Source organism: Mesoplodon bidens (genome assembly GCF_964165515.1).
Source record: "Mesoplodon bidens genome assembly, chromosome: 12".
Lineage (NCBI taxonomy): Eukaryota > Metazoa > Chordata > Mammalia > Artiodactyla > Ziphiidae > Mesoplodon > Mesoplodon bidens.
In genome coordinates, this window is record NC_138168.1 from 23,551,562 (window position 1) to 23,568,739 (window position 17,178).

General features: G+C 38.9%; 1 long non-coding RNA gene across 3 annotated transcripts in view; it reads left to right on the forward strand.

Annotated features, from left to right (window-relative positions):
• The window catches only part of LOC308625838, a 114,827-nt gene that overhangs the window by 6,370 nt on the left and 91,279 nt on the right, over positions 1 to 17,178 (forward strand). For all 3 annotated transcript variants that reach the window (XR_014017155.1, XR_014017156.1, XR_014017157.1), the window contains one exon: positions 3,730 to 3,868. This is a non-coding gene — a long non-coding RNA (uncharacterized lncRNA). The remainder of the gene's footprint in view (positions 1 to 3,729; positions 3,869 to 17,178) is intronic.

Sequence of the window (17,178 nt, forward strand, 5' to 3'; positions counted from 1 at the left end):
TGAACAGTATATTGTAATACCATTTAGGATAGTTGGTTCAACACCAGTACGCTCAAATTTTCCAGATGAGAAGTATAGTTAAGAGAAGAAAACTCTAAACCTCCTCTTTTTTAAGAGAGATGATGGACATCGCACATTGATCTGTAGTTCTAGTCTTCGAAGAGACTAGAGAAAACTTGTGCTGTCTGTTCTTAGAATAGTTGCATTTATTGTTTAAAATAGCCTGACTTCTTATTTTCATTCCTGAACTTATGTGTGAGGAGGTCTTAGAAGTCGTGCCAGAACTTTAGAAGCCAGTTGATTGGTTAATGCTCACTGGCCACATTCAAAGCACCTAAGGAAGGCTCTGGCCAAAGAGAAAAGGTAAATGGGGATCCCTTGAGTGCCAGGAGACATATGTTATGAACTATACTGATCGTGGAGAAGACCTGGCCTTTACCTTCAGTATTTTACAGCTAAATGAACTGTGTGAAAAATCAAAAATAAATTAACTGTATTAATAGGGCAGGAAAAGCGTGGTCAGAGGCAAACCAATGATAATACCTAAACGAAATGAAGGTGAAAATATTTGGCTGGTATTCTTTCATGCAGAAATATTAAAAAAAAAAAGCCCAAATAGGAGTCAGGGTCAAGTGAAGGAATAAGAGTTGAGAGGTTGTTTCTGGCGCAGATCCTTTAACTTACTGCCTATATGACTTTGAGGGAAGTTCTTTAACTTTTAGGAGCCTCTGTTTCCTCAACCAAGAAATAGAGTAATGTGGACCCTGGCAAACACATTAACGGATTGTGGATCAGATGAGACAGTATATGTGAAAGTGCTTTAAAACGGTAAAGTGCTGTGCAGGTAGCTTCCCAACCCCACATCCACACACAGACTGTTGCGGCTCTTCATTGCGGCACAAGGAAAGAATCCCACAGGAAACGGCACTTCTGGGTGGAGGTGGTGTGGAGGCGATCGTTTTCTTGGTATGTTGTTTGTCACCATAAGTACATGTAAAAACAGTAATGTTGGTAGAGACCATTTTTTCCCCCAAAGTTCACTTCCAGCTGCTAAAATCATTTGCTACGTGAATGGAAACATAAGTACGGTAGTATGTGGCACTTGGTGATGGCTCCAGATCAATCCTCTGACAATCAATTTGCCAAATTACCAATTGCAGGAAGCCATCAGGTATATATCTTTTACCAGGGTGGAGAAGGTTTGTAAAGAGCCTTTTCACCAGCAGAAGTAGAGGCAGGGCCAGGGCATACACCTGCAGAAATAGAAAAGGCTGTAAAGTGTGTTTAAAGGAAAGCTCATCCATCCACATCTTAAATGCTGAGTGCTGGAGAATTGCTTCAGCATCTGAAATGTGAATCACATGGGAAATTGATAACTGAGCTGCCCTCTCCAGTCATTTGTGAAAACTACTGGTGTGAACAATCACCAAAACTAATCTTTTGAAAAAATTCGACAATAACTCAGTGAATTGGTCATTCAGAAACTTTGTCAGACCAGTAAGGGGTGACCATTGATCACTGATTCAGATGAGAGTGGGTTGGATGTAAATTGCTTCCCCTGTCCGTGTGTGTGTGTGTGTGTGTGTGTGTGTGTGCGTGTGTGTGTGTGTTGAGGAAGGGGGAGCACTGCAGTAGTGGCATTTAGGTAATGGAGATTTTCAGAGCTCGATGAGAGATAGACTCATAGTTTTCTATAGTTTATTCAGTTTGGAGCAGGATCCAGAATAGTATTGAGGGTAAGGTAGGAGCGGAGGCAAATGCTGGGGGTGAAACGGCCCTTGGAACCCAGGTGTACAGGGCCCATCCCATGAACACTGGAGTTCAGACACAAAGAAGCCAATCAGATTTCAGAAGCACCTACAGTGGGTTTAGAGCTGTGGTTAGGGAATGGCTCTGGAGCCCCTCAGGTGGTCAGAGATGTGGGCTGGTGACATCAGTGTCAGCATCTGAGAGCAACAAAGGACCAAAGCAGCCAGTGCTGAGCCAGAGGTCAGGAACCCCAAGTTCTGGCCCCAGTGTTTCCCTTAAATTCATGTAAACCAGTGTTTCCAATTCTTTGTGCAGGATTATTTTTTTGAATGTCAACCCATTTTGGATTGACATATGGTCTTGGTGTACATGACATACACTCAGCTTGTGCCACATGTGACTTACCAGGTGAATTAGGTGACACCCAAACTGGCTTACACTCTGTTCAACGAGATGAGTACACTACTGATGGTGGGCTTGCATGTCACAGAAATACCAAATTACTGTCAGTTTTTCAGTGTTTATTTTGTTTTTGATCTTATCTTTGTGACCTGATAACAGTTTATGGACTTGGTCTCAAAGTTGTTTTCTAGTTTGACACTTTGAAATGCAGGTGTGGGAGGGGCACTAATCTTTCAAATACAGTGATGCTTCCTTTATGGTTCATTATTGGAGAATGAGAAGGTGAAACTTAATATAGGTGAATGCTTCAGAAAATAGAAGCTTAAAATACTGGTTAGCGCCGGGTGCTCGCTCGCGGGAAAGCTGTCCAGGCCACCCCCTCTCTGCCAGCTCTCCCACGCCCCTCCCCCCACCTGGCTGCCACGCCTTTCGCCCAAAGCTCAGTGGGGTCTTCCTCGCAGACAATGCTTAGCGCGTTCCTACTGCGGAGCCCAAAACCGCCTGAAGGGATCCCTGCCCCAACACGGGCGCTCCTGGGTGCCAGCAACACCCTTGTCATCGGGCCAGCGGATCCTCCCTTCAACATCTGATCAAATGCTGGGCAAAGTCTCCTGGTTAATGCAAAATATATGTATTCTACCCAAATTTGACTCACACGATAAGATAAAGGACGGGAGGGGAAATTATCCCAAGAGGAATGAATAAGTTGACACTTGTTATACCAGAAATTGAAAGCAAATAAAGGAAATTCTGATATCTTACCATTTTCACGCACCCAAAATATGAGGGATTACACTCAAAGCTTTCATTTCCTGCCAATCTCGTGGCCTTATCTGAGTCTTCTAAGAATTTGTTCTTCTTATATGAAATTATTGATTTGAGTAATCACCTGGTAATTGTACTAAGACACAATTTTTCAGTTTGTGGTAAAAGAAAAATCTACCACACAAAAGCTTCTAGTCTAAAAAACAAAAAAATAAAAAATAAATAAAAAATAAATAAAAAATACTGGTTAAAAGGAGACTGGTTGTTTTGCAACCTCCATTTCTTCTTCTTCCTTAGTATTAGAACCCATAATCTTTGGTTGGACTCATGACCCTTGGAATAAAAACTACATTTCTCAGCTTCCTTGTAGCAAGGTGTGGTCATTTGCTAAATTCTGGACAGTAGCATATAAGCAGAGGTGGCGTGGCAACTTCTGGGAAGCCTGAAAGGGAAAGCCCTGGAATGTGGACATAATTGCTGGGACTCCGACACTGATATGCTTGGCTGCTTTGGGAGTGTAGGCCCTGTAAAGCACAGCAACAGGACAGATGGAGCCTCAGCCCCTCTCTCCGTGGACTCAGTGTGGCACATCAGCCCCAGCTGCAGTGTCAGACGGATGTGAGACAAGGAAATTCGATTCCATAGTTTTCAGTGGTGTTTTATTTATTTGCTGAACCCAATCCTTAACGATATAAGTATAATTTTAAAGTCCTGATATTTGTATTAAAATATTTATTTAACAAAACACAGTTTATTTCCCTAATCCTTAAACAGAGAGTTCAAAATGTGATTTAATCTCTTTGTGGTTAACAGGCATCACGACACAGGGCTATGATTATCTGTGCCATCATCCAGGAGACCACAACTGCTTGCTTTTGAGGACTGTGCTTATAAGATTGTTTTCCTTGTCAGCTCTACCACTTCTTACTTGCAGTGTGCCTGCATCTACAAGGTAAGGCTATATTCCTTTAAATTTTTTCTGCTTCCAGATGGCTGCAACATGGAAACCCAAAGTATTAAAGTTGGGTTAGATCAATTCCACCTCTATTTATTAAACACCTACTTACATGCCAAGCACTGAACTGGATGCCAGGCATCCACATATGAACTAATATAATCCTCAGTCTCAAGTTGTGTAAAATCCAGTGGGGCATTATTAGTGCCATCAACAAAGTATTCTAGGAGCCTTAAAGAGGAAGCTATTAACTTTTGTCTGGTTTGGGAGCAAGGTTGTTAGGAGGGGTGGGAAATGTGCCCAGAAAAGGTAGCATTGGAGCTGGGTGCTGATGTGGGATGTTACCCGAGGAAGAAGTTGTTGATAAAGTCACTCCACATAGGGACGTAGCTCAGGAGAGCCATAGCAGAGTGACAGTGGATGCCACATTGGTGAGGTAGCCCAAGGAGGTGGAGGCATGTAGCTGGAAAGGGAAGTTGAAGGCACATTTAGATGGATTTTGAATGGTTTATTTAAGAGTTTGGTCTTTGTGGGCAATTGGGAGCCATTGAAGTGTGTTGTTTGTTATTTGTGTGTTTTTAAGCAGGGCAAGGATATGACAAAATATCTAATCTTAGGGAAATAATGTCAGACAACTCTGTGAAAGAAAAATTGAATGGGAAAAAGAATAAAAAAAGGTAGGAATCTACTGCAGTAAATTTATACTACGATCTATTACATTATAGATCAGAACAGGACCCAAGACATTGGCTATGAGGAGGGGGGATGCTTGTGAGATATGTTTTTAAAGAAGCAAGAAGACTTGCTGGGGGAAGGTTGGTTGTATCTGTGTATGTGGGACAAGGAAAGGGAGTCAGTTACAGTTTCAGTGAGACTGACCACACTTTTAACTTCGATGAGACTCAAAAGGAAGATTAAGTTTAGGGAGGAAGGTGATTTTCATCAATCAGATTGTGTTGAGATAAGATCTAAAGAACATCAAGTTTTAATGTTCTACAGGCATTTACAAATTTTAATTATCTGCTCCCTAGGGCAAGGGCTGTGTTTATCTCTCTTCCTGTGGTATCCCCAACAAACGGTGTTTGACTATGACCACTGCACAGTATCAAATATATATTGAGATAATGACTAAATAATTCAACTAATGGAAAGGTCTAGGGAATAGATAGGTATTTGGAAGTCAGCAGTATATGTGTGATGTTTGGGTCTGTGGGAATTGAAGAAATGAACAATCAAAAGCTTAAAGAGGTGAAAAGAGAATTTAGGAACCTTAGGAAATCTCATATAGGAATAAAGAGGAGAGGTAGTGAGGATGTATCAGAATGGGTGATCAGATAACAACATGTTCTAGAAAACAATACAGTTTTAAGATTGAGACAGTGGTGACTTCTATTAAATGCCACCACAGAGTAAAGTTTCATGAGGACTAAGCTCACTGGTAGGTTTGGAATTAAGAATGACAGAGACCATTTAGAGAGCAATTTCTGTAGAGTGATGATTCTCAAACTTCAGTGTGCATCAGAATCATCAGGAGGGCTTGTTTGGTAGGTCTGGGGTATTTGCATTTTTAACAAGTTGCCAGGTAATGCTACACTGTTGCTGATCCAGGATCATGCTTGAAGAACTATGAGAGAAAATGATCAGATTATTTGGGGATGAAAGAGACTTTCCTAAAGGAAGAATTCCTGGAAAGATGAAAAAAAAAAGAAAAAAAAAGCCCACTCTCCTCACTAATTAAGACTTCATCACCTCCTGGTGGAAAAGCAATAGAATAGATTTTTCTTAAATATTTGAAGCTGAAGAACTTTTGTCAAGACATGCAGCCTCTTTGCACTTCTGTCTCCTGTTCTGTATAAATAGGAGTCATAATAAAACCTACCTCTATGCATCGTTCTTAGGAATGAGTGAGATATCAGTGTTGTGATAGCATTCACCTATGTTGAGTGCTCCAATAAATAATGTTGAATCCGAGCATATACACTGTTTATCAAAGGCCAAAAAGCCTACACATAAATGCATCTGGTAACAATAAACACTGCCTCTACCAACGTCTAGCAGTCCTCCAAAGTATTGTTTATAATCGGCACTCCAGTGCCATCTATAAATTATAAATTGAGCAGATATAAAAGGCTTGATGACTGTTTTCAGGGACAGTGGAATTTAATGCCACAAAGCTTTTTCCTTCTTTCTCTTTAACTATGTGCTGTTCCAAAATTTCCATCTCCCGAAATATTTGCCTCTGGTCACTTTTAAAAATAAACATTTAAATTAACCATTCAACATTTCTTTCATTAATGTGATGAGTGAATATAAATCATTAAAACATGTTTGAGGAAAGACTACAAAAATCTATTCAAATAAAAATGTGAATGTTTGCTAAAGAATTTAATAGGAAGCCAAAACAAACTCTGTCAGTATTCTTTATTAAACAAGTGAAGTATTCCTTTAAGTCACACTGTATTTAAATAATGAATCCACAAGACTAGGTAAACAAACCAGGATTTTGAGAAATAAAATTTAAATTTGTCTTACAGATATTCTAATCCAGTAACTAGACTTAGGTAGGCAATAGTTACTGAGTGTGGTTTTACGGCTATATAATAATAATATTTTAAGATTGTGTCTGCATATTAAGAAAAGGAAAATATTTATGATAATATCAACTTCATATAATTGTTCTGATCATTAAATTAAATAATATACATAAAATCTTTAGATTACTTGGAACAGATTAAACACAATAATAACGACAATAATATACATAATAGCTACCACTATTTTTGTCTGAAATTATGGTCAAGTTGTTACATTAGCCTAGTTTAATCACTATTACATTATTATGTAGTATATATTATCATTAGCCTCACTTTACAGATGAGGAAATTAAACCTTAGTGAGGAAGTAATATCCCAAGTACCACAGCTAGTAAGTGGTGGAGGCAGTGTTAGAACCCAGGCTCTCTACCTCTAGAGCTCTCCCTCTCCCCTGAAAAACCACTACTATACAACACCTCCATGTGTTGGTGCATATAGTATTGTGAATCTAATAGAAATGTTGATGAGGGAAGGCATGATACTGAATGTGTATCCAATGCATTTAATTTGAAGGATTTAATTATAAAGCATGTTGACGTTAACTTGAATGCAGGAAATGTGTCTAAAAGAAGACCGTGATCATGTAGAGAGTTACCAAAACATGCAAATAAAATGCTATACACATTTAACAAATCACATATCTGATAAGGGGCTTGTGTCTAGAATAGGTAAAGAACTCTTACTACTCAGTAACAAATAGACAAATAACCCAATTAAAAACTGAGCAAATAATCTGAATAGACATTTCTCCAAAGAAGTTATATAAATGGCCAATAAGCACAAAAAATGGTGCTGGATATCATTGGCCATGAGGGAAATGCAAATCAAAAACACGAGATACCATTTCACACCTACTAGGATGGCTAGAATAAAGAAGTCAGATACACTCATACACTGCTGGTGGGAATGTAAAATAGTATGCAGCCATTTTGGAAAATAGTCTGGCAGTTCCTTAAATGAGTAAACATAGAGTTACCACATGACCCAGCAATTCCACTCCTAGATATATACCCAAGAGAAATGAAAACATATGCCCATCCAGAAACTTGCATATGAATGTTTATAGCAGCATTATTGATAATAGCCAAAAGGTGGAAACACCCAAATATTCATCAACTGATGAATAGATAAATAAAATGTGGTATATCCATATAATGGAATGTTATTTGGTCATAAAAAGGAATGAAGTATTGATATATGCTACAACATGAATGAACCTTAAAAACATTATGCCAAGTGAAAGAAACCATACAAAAATCAATGGCATTTCTGTATGGTAACAACAAACTGTCTGAAAAAGAAATAATGAAAACTATCACACTTGCATAGCATAAAAAACAAGAAAATACTTAAGAATAAATTTAACAAAGGAGGTGAAAGATCCGTGTGCTGAAAACTGTAAGACTGTGATGAAAGAAACTGAAGAAGACACAAATAAATGGAAAGATATCCCATGTTTATGGATTGGAAGAATTAATATTGCTAAAATGTCCACAATACCCAAAGCCATCTATAGATTCAGTGAAATCTCCATCAAAATTCCAATGGCATTTTTCACAGAAATAGAAAAAAACTATCCTAAAATTTGTATGGAACCATAAAAGACCCCAAAGAGCCAAAGCAATCTTGAGAAAGAAGAATATAGCTGGAGGCATCACATTTCCTGATTTCAAACTATATTACAGAGCTATAGTATTCAAAACAGTATAGTAGTGGAAAAAACAGGCATACAGACAAATGGAACAAAATCAAGAGCCCAGAAATAAACCCTCACATAAACAGTCAACTAATATTTGACAGGAGAGCCAAGAATATCCAATGGAGAAATTAGTCTCTTTAGCAAATGGTGTTGAGAAAACTGGATATTCACTTGCAGAAGAAAAAGAAAAAAACAAATGAAACTGGACCCCTATCTTACACTACTCACAAAAAATAACTCGAATTAAAGGCTTAAATGCAATACCTGAAACCATAAAACTACTAGAAGAAAACATTGGAAAACTTCCTCGACATTGATCTTGGCAATGATTTTTTGGATATGACACAAAAAGCACAAGCAACAACAGCAAAAATTAGTGGCACTACATCAAACTAAAAAGTTTCTGCATAGCAAAAGAAACAGTCAACAAAATGAAAAGGCAACCTATGTAATGTTAGAAAATATTTATGAACCATATAAATAATAAGGGGTTAATATACAAAACATATAAGGAACTCATACAATTCAATACCAAAAAAACCTCCAAATAATCCACATAAAAATGGACAAAGGACCTAAGCAGACATTTTTCCAAAGAATACAAATGTCTAACAAGTACATGAAAAGGTGCTCAACATCACTAATCATCAGGGAAATGCAAATCAAAATCACAATGAGATATCGCCTCACATCTATTAGAATGGCTCTTATCAGAAAGATAAGTGTTGGAGGGGTTATGGAGAAAAGGGAACCCTTGTGCACCATTTTTGGGAATATAAATTGATGCAGCCAGTGTGGAAAACAGTATGGAGGTTCCTCAAAAAATTACAAATAGAACTACCATATGATACAGCAATCCCACTTCTGAGGGTATATCCAAAGGAAATGAAATCAGTACCTCAAAAGAGATATTTGCACTTCCGTGTTCATTGCAGGATATTCATAATAGCCAAGACATGGAAACAATCTAAGTGTCAGCAGAGGAAAGGATAAAGAGGATGTGATATATATATATACATATCACATACATACACACACACACATACACACACATACTGGAATATTATTCAGCCTATAAAAGAAGGAAATCCTGTCATTTGTGACAATGTGTGTATACCTTGAGGGCTTATGCTTAGAGAAATAAGTCAGAGAAGGACAAATACTGTATGATCTCACTTGTATGTAGAATTTAAGAGAGCCAAACTCATAGAAACAGAGTAGATTGGTGGTTGCAAGGGCAATGTTTATTACTGAAATTTCTGAGAAAAACCTTAAATGGAGGCATGTAATTAAATTAGGGTACACAATTATCATAGAATAGTATTCAACTGTTAAATGAAAAAGTACAGTGACTATTTAGCAACATGAACAGATTATTATAATGGCATATTAAGCAAAACAAATAAGTAAACTTCAGAAACAAAATCCCTACCAGAATGCAAACTTAAATCAACTGCCTAAAATTATTGTATATATATATATATATATATATGAACAAGGGTTAGGTGGAGACACAGAAAAATTGAAAGTTTGATTTGTTGGAAGAGAGGAACTGTAGGTAAATATTTTTATTTTCTTTCCATTTTTATCAATATAATGGGCAAAAAATAGGAGATATATGGTGCAGTGGAGAAAAAGTGCTGTCAGTTGCACTTACCAAAGCTGACTGCTATGGCAATGGGTGAAGTAAAATAGGAGTTAAGATATTAGGTGAATCATTAGAGATGTCTGATACCGTTTATCAAATATTAGTTTAAACAAAAACTTTTGCAAAAAATGTTCAAGGCACTTTAGGAAGGTTTTACCTTATTGTTCAACTCCTTACCCCAAGTTTGGGAAAGGAATTGCTGTAGGAGATGCCATCCTACCACTGTGTCCCCAGAGGTGGACACATAAGAACTAAGTGCTGAAATCAGGAGTTCTCTCATAAGACCAGAGGAAGATGGTACATAGAAACCAAGGAAGTGGACAAACCCATGCATGAATGCTGAGCCCATCAGCTGGGAGATTGGGACCAAAGGACTGTAAAACCAAAGATGCCAAAGTTGGATATGGAACCAGAAGTAAGAGTAAGTGCAAGAAAGCCAGAAACAGACATCCTGATGTTTCATAGTAATCTGAGATGATTTTTAAAATTTTCATGCTACTTAGTGTGTAGAAAACTGGAAAGAGCATCACTCTCAAACTTACAACAGAAACAATGACAATAGCAAAAAGCCAGATAATCTGAAAAATCATGATTTTTCATGAAACCATCAGAAAGTTGAGATCACAAGGCAACCAACTAATCCAAAATCTTAGGAAGCACAGGTACCTCCAAGGAGAGACAAAACAGGAGCAACTAGGGCTTACCTGGGGCTGATGCTACCAGACGCCACACAAACTGGTAGGAAAAATTGTGCTAAAAACTTTCACAAATTGCTTAAGGCCAAATAGGGGCCAGCATGAAAATATAGAATGCCTGCAAGTGGCAGACACAAGGAGAAATAGCGCCATTTTCAGGCTCCTCTCCACAGAACTCAAAGGGTCCTCACCAAAAACAGTGAAGGTAAGATGAGAGTACCAAGAAAGCCATCCTAGGATCTGGGAGGGGGGAAAGCATCCACAGTAAGAAGGTCAAGAAGACCAGCCTACATCCTTCTCTCCTATTTTTTTTCTAAGAAACAAAAGTCCTAAGCTACTGGGGGAAGGGCAGTGACCCCTGTGGCACTTAGGGTATTGGTGAAGACACATGGAAACTGGTGGCAGGGAACCGAGAAATCTTCTCTACCTCTGAGGGAGGTACAAGAACACTCCTGGTCCTAGACCATTAGAGGTCTTCTACAGCTGGGGACAGGGCAGGATCACAAGAGGGCCCCACCAGTACAACCCAGGGACATAATTCCTGCTTAAAACTAAAGCTTAATCAGAGCAACACAGTAAACATCCCACCTCCTCTTCCCAAAACAGAGATTAAGAATCTTTAAGCAATAGCTAATAGCAGTCTACTGCTGGAAGAGGGGCTAGACTGTGCAGGGATACCTGTCTGAGGCATAGGAACAAAGACCTAAAGCTGAGGAAAACTCTTTTTCCTCAGATACTGAGGAAAACCCTCTGACAAACCAACCACTACAATAAGCACAAAGTAATTCTATGGGAATTTGAAACATATGGTGCACTGAGAATAACCTTAGCATCAGCATCCCCCGACCCATTTAAATTTCTGACTAGATTGAGTCAAACTCCCCTCCCCCACACTAAAGTCCTAACAGAAGAAGTGGTATGAATATTTTCATACATAAAATCTATTTACCTTGGTCTCTACTGCACAAGATGTAAGGCATACAAGGAAGCAAGAAAAATATAACTCAATTTCAAGAGACAAAGAAATTAATAGACTAGACTCAGATATAACACAGGTATTGGAACTATCAGGAAATTTAAAATATCTATTACTAATACATCAAAGGATCTAATGGAAAAGGTAGACAATATGCATGATTAGATGGGTAATATCAGAAGAGACATGGAAACTGTAGGAAGGAATCAAATGTGCATGCTAAGAAAAATCACTTTAAAAGAGATGAAGAATGCACACAATGCCTACTTGTATCATCACTAGAATCAATATACCTGAGGGAAGAATCAGTGTACTTGAAGGTAAGTTAATAAAATTTACCCAAACTGAAAAAAAAAAGAGGGGGAGGGGAAACAAAACAGAACTCCAAGATCTGTAGGATAATATCAAAAGTCTAACATATGTGTAATTGGGATACAGGAAAAAGAGAAAGTGAATGGGGCAGAAGAAATATTTGAAGAAATAATGGCCAACCAAGAATTTTCCAGAATTAACCAGTTTCCAATCAACAGACCCAAGAAGCTCACAGATATCAAGCAGGATAAAAACAAACACACAAAATACCTAAATATAAACACTTTATATTCAAACTACAGAAAACCAAGAACAAAGAGGAAATCTTGCAGGCAGCCAGAGAAACAAAAAACAAATGAGGAACAAATCTAAGAATAACAGCAGATTTCTAATCAGAAAGTATGAAAAACAGAAGACAAAAGAGCCACATCTTTAAAATTCTTGACTGCTCCACCCAGATATGGTCCAATAGGACCCAGAGAAGCTCTGGCTTCCCAGATAGCTGCATGGAGGGGCCTGGTAATATATCAGGAAGTGCTAGGAAATTAACACCTCTTGGGGCAGTCTTTGACCAATGGAAGGCAGGAAATATTGATAGAAATGAACCAGCAAATAAATTGCTCATTTTTTCCCTTCCAATATCCCAACAACAGATTGTTCCAAGTTGTTATGCTTCCATGTGGACTCTGGAGAAGTACTATGTGACCAGTTTACAACCTGTGTTTTTCTGAGAAGTTGTTACGAATTCGCAATGCATCTTCTTGCATTTGCTGACCTTTTTTTTGTGCCTATTCCCTTCTCCCCTTTCTCTTGTTTCACTGGGATTGTACCCTCCAAAAAAGTAGCAGCATATTCACTTTGCTTCAGGATCTATTTTAGAGTAGAGAAAGCTCCACACATTTTGATGTTCATAAGAATTACCTGGGGAATTCAATAAAATGCAGATTCTGATTCAATATTCTTTGGCTGGGCCTCAGATTCTGCATTTCTAACCCAACTCCTAAGTGAAGCCAATGCTGCTGGTCCATGGACCACGTTTTGAGTCACATCGCTGTAGAATATATAGGATAAAGTAACTGGTATGAAAAGGGTTGTAATAACAACTCCTGGTATGCTGTGGCATTACAATTATTAAAGCTTTCGCCTCTTGTTAATTGAGCTGAAGTACGGGTGAATGACATGGTATAAGAAAATTGTCTTCTCTACTTGGACATTATGGGAACAATGATAATCATAAGGATTATGCTGTTGGGTGGCTGCTTTTGACGTCATCAGAAGCCTTGCAAAAAAAATTATAGGCTCTAGACAATTGTTAACCTGTGTCCTGCTGTAAGAGCCAAAGGACCTCATGGCAGCTTTAGAAAAACTTTCATCTCCTGCAGCTGCGAGACTCACTAGGCTGAAATTCAAACGTTTGATCTGAGTATAAGGGTGGTAAGTCGGCAAAGAAAACTAAATGTACAGTAATTCTTCTATATCTAACTCATGGCTCTGATAGGGAAAGAGTTAGGATCCTGAAAATTAGAATAATAACATTTGTGTGCATGAGCCTGAGAATCATTAACCTCCAATTTCTCTTGAATTCTCTGGCCATTAGAAGCAAGTCCTTACTTCTTGCAGACACCAGGAGCCTCCCCTTACCTGGAAAGTACTCAATTGTATATCTCACTTTAAGTAGGTGCCTCAGAAGATGATGCTTTTTGTCATCAAGATCTGCGCCTCACCATATTTTATTGCCTCCAGATAATAACCTGGGTCAAGTTTTAGCACGGGCTGAGCTGGGAAGTACAAGGCTGCTTCAAGAAGAAGCACTTACATCGCAAAAGAATTGTAGTTCCAGGATATACACACATATCAGTAGGAACATAGAAATACATTAGGATATTGAGGGGGCTAGTTAGGGGTAGGTGCAATATATGAGTAAGAGAGAATTCATTGTCATGGGCACCTCACATATGACTCAGGACTCAGTGTTCTGGAAGTATGTCTATTTCTGGTCTTAATAATTTGCCGAGATAACTCCTTGAAACTTGGACATAGCAATGGCCTACAGTAAATGGAACTTTCTTGGCAGAGGATTGAAGAAGTAGTCAGAGGGCTCAGTGTAGTGGAAATCTTAGAATAGATGGATTTACTGTGTGGAACACCTGACTATGTTCCCAGAGAGGCAACAGAGCAAACTCCATTCTCTAAAACTGTAAGAAATGTACTGCTGGAGGGGACTCCAAATATCTCTGAGAAGCTTGGCTGTGGAACTTGGACCCCCAATATCACTGGGAATGATGAGATTTTACAATAACAGGTGCTGGTGACAGCATTAGCCACCAAAAGTAAGGGGACATAATTACCATAATGGGTAGCAAGACAAGAGTGGCAACAAGTGAGCCTTGATTCAGAGACCTATGGTGATGGCTAATAGAGTACAGATTTCTTAGGGCTACTACAGAGGGGAAGTTGACCTGAGTGTTGATTTGTACATAAAAACAACTGGTACCCAGCAAGCAGAAGGTGAACGTCAGTTTCAGCAGTGGAAAAATCATGGTACTTTATTTACCCTGTTTCCAGATATAGGATAGTTTACAGAGCTAGAGTATATTGAAAAAGAGATCAGTCCTTTTGAAAAAGAACCTGAAATGCCATCTCAAGTACAGTATGGTAGTGGCAAAAATAGACATATGACCAGTGGGACAGGTCCTTCCCTTAATGGCCCTGTGGTCAAGGTAATTGTCCACTGTGGAATACCCAGGCTTCTTAAGTACTGTAAAATATGAGGGCTGAGATGATACTAGTACTAGGAGGTCTGAAATACCATGTTGGTCCTCTGGTTAGAGTGGGGATTTATGGAGGTCAGATAATATATGGACTTTTAGCCCAAGTTTTTTTCATCATGAGTTCAGTGGCTTCATAGATCTAACTACGGTTATACTCCAAATATATACTTAGCAGCTGATAGAACTCTTACATAGAAGGGCCCATTGAAAGCCGCTGAAATTAATCCCCTACTCTCCCAGTCCAGGATAAGCATGCCAGAAGGAGTATAACATTCTAAGAGGTATGGAAAATATTAGCAGCGCTATCACACATTTAAAGCATGCAAAGTGGTCTTCATCAGGTCTCCATTAATTTACCTACTAGACCTCCAGAAAACCCAGATGGATCACAACTGATGAGTGTGGACTACAGTATATTTAATGTACATGTGTGGTAATGGTAGGGGGGCATTAGTAGCTTCACTCTCAGCTGCCATGACATCAGTAAGACCCTGACACCTAGTATGCAGCTATTAATTTGGGGGAATGCTTTCCTTTGATCTCTAGCAGCAGGAAGAATCAAAAGCATATCATATAACAGGGATAGCATTATGCCTCCCCTATCTCCTTTCATAGATATCAGACCTGCATTGTACTCTCTCACTGCCTATTCCTGTTCCTTTTCCCTCTGTCCATCACAGGCATTTCCCCTAATGAATAACTTATACAAATAATCCCATTTTGGAGGGGAATATTTCTTCGATGATCCAAACTAACATAAGGTGGAAGTAAGATTGATCCTATTTGCCATCATTCCCAGTTGTCCGTTTATGGTATTTCCGATTCCCCTTCCTGTAATGTTAGGCTCTGTCGAGCTATATTCCTTGGTCATAGATGGTGGGGTACTTCCTTCAGGGACAAAGCAAGATCCACTGAACTGGAAGCTGTGATTACCACTTGGCCATTTTGAATTAAGCATCAACCAACAAAGTGACCCAACAAAGGCTGAGATAACTGACCTTAATTACCATAAGGAATTGTATGAGGACTACAAAATTGAGGGTCTAGAAAAACTATGTCTGATGCCCAAGAAAATCACTGGATTGTATATTGGTGCTCCTGTGGCCAGGGATAAGTGTGAATGGGTAATTGCATCAACCATGGCAAGACAATTTAGGGTTTAGACCCCTTGGGAACGATCATCAGCTTAATTCCACTATGTTAGTACAATGCTGGCCAAGGGAAAGGGAAGTCTGGAATGAGGTAGAGGAGGGAGCTGATCCCTATGAACTATGGCTCCAAGAGCAAGTGCTGCAGCATCAGTGATTATAGCTTAGATTGATAATCCTGTTGAAGTCTATTTAGGAGATTACAACTGGCCATTAATTTCAAGAATGAGACACCTTTTCTCTCAGGGAGGAAGTGAGGATGTCTTGTTCTTGCATGAGATTTGGTTATAGTAAAGGGTGAGAACAGACCTGAGAGGTGCACGGGGTGAATTGTACTAGACCAGTTTGTGCACCAATCCCTATTTGCTCGACATTTTTATCCCCTGGGTCTCTGGTGTCGCTTTCCAGCCTGAGCAGCCACAGTGATGGCTTCCACCGGTTCTGCAGTTCACTTTATCTTCCAGTACCATTGGTGGTCTCAGCTTCCCCTGAGGGGTGAGGACTGTTCTGAGATGCAGTTGTTCCAAACAGCCTCTTTGGAAATATCCCACATGGCTGACAACCAGCTATGTTTTCTTCAGAGACTGGCCCATCTGGGTAATGCACTACTTAGTATTTGCTTCCTCTTTTTCCCTGCCTTACTTCCCACTTCTTGCCTGGGATTGCACTTGCTAATAGAGCATTAGCACATAACCTGCCTCAGGTTTTGTCTTCCTGGGAACCAGGCTAAGATAGCCATATGTGTAATAGGAAGGCTTTTAAGTTGTATTTTAATTATTTGTTTTCCTGTCTCTCTTCCACTTCAGATTGATATTTCCGTGCGCAAATATCATGTCTTAAATCAGGGTTCAACACACTTATTCTGTGAAAGAGCCAGATATGAAATACTTTTTGGCTTTGTAGTCCATATGGTCTCTGTTGCAACTGCTCAACTCTGCTCCTGTAGAGAGAAGGCAGTCACAGTAAAACATAAATGAAGGAGCATGGCTGTATTCCAATAAAACTTTATTTACAGAAGCAAGCTATAGGCTGGATTTGAACACAGGCCTTAGTTTGCTGACCCTGCATTAAATTAAAAGCAGGAGGGAGACGCAAGAGGGAAGAGATACGGGAACATATGTACATGTATAACTGATTCACTTTATTATAAAGCAGAAACTTACACACCATTGTAAAGCAATTATACTCCAATAAAGATGTTAAAAAAATTAAAAAATAAAAAAAAATAAGAGCAGCATGATGTGATGGAAAGAGCTAGAGTTTGGCAGAAAAATAGATCTGGATTTGATTCCTAGTCCTGCTACTTACTGCTGTGTAATTGTGCAAGTTTATTTCTCTGAGCCTCAACTTTCTCATTTACTAAAGTGGGCCTTGCAACATTTCACATTTTTGTAATAATTAAATGAGATAATGAGATCATTTTTGCAAAATATTTGACATAGTATAAATGCTCCATGAGTCAAA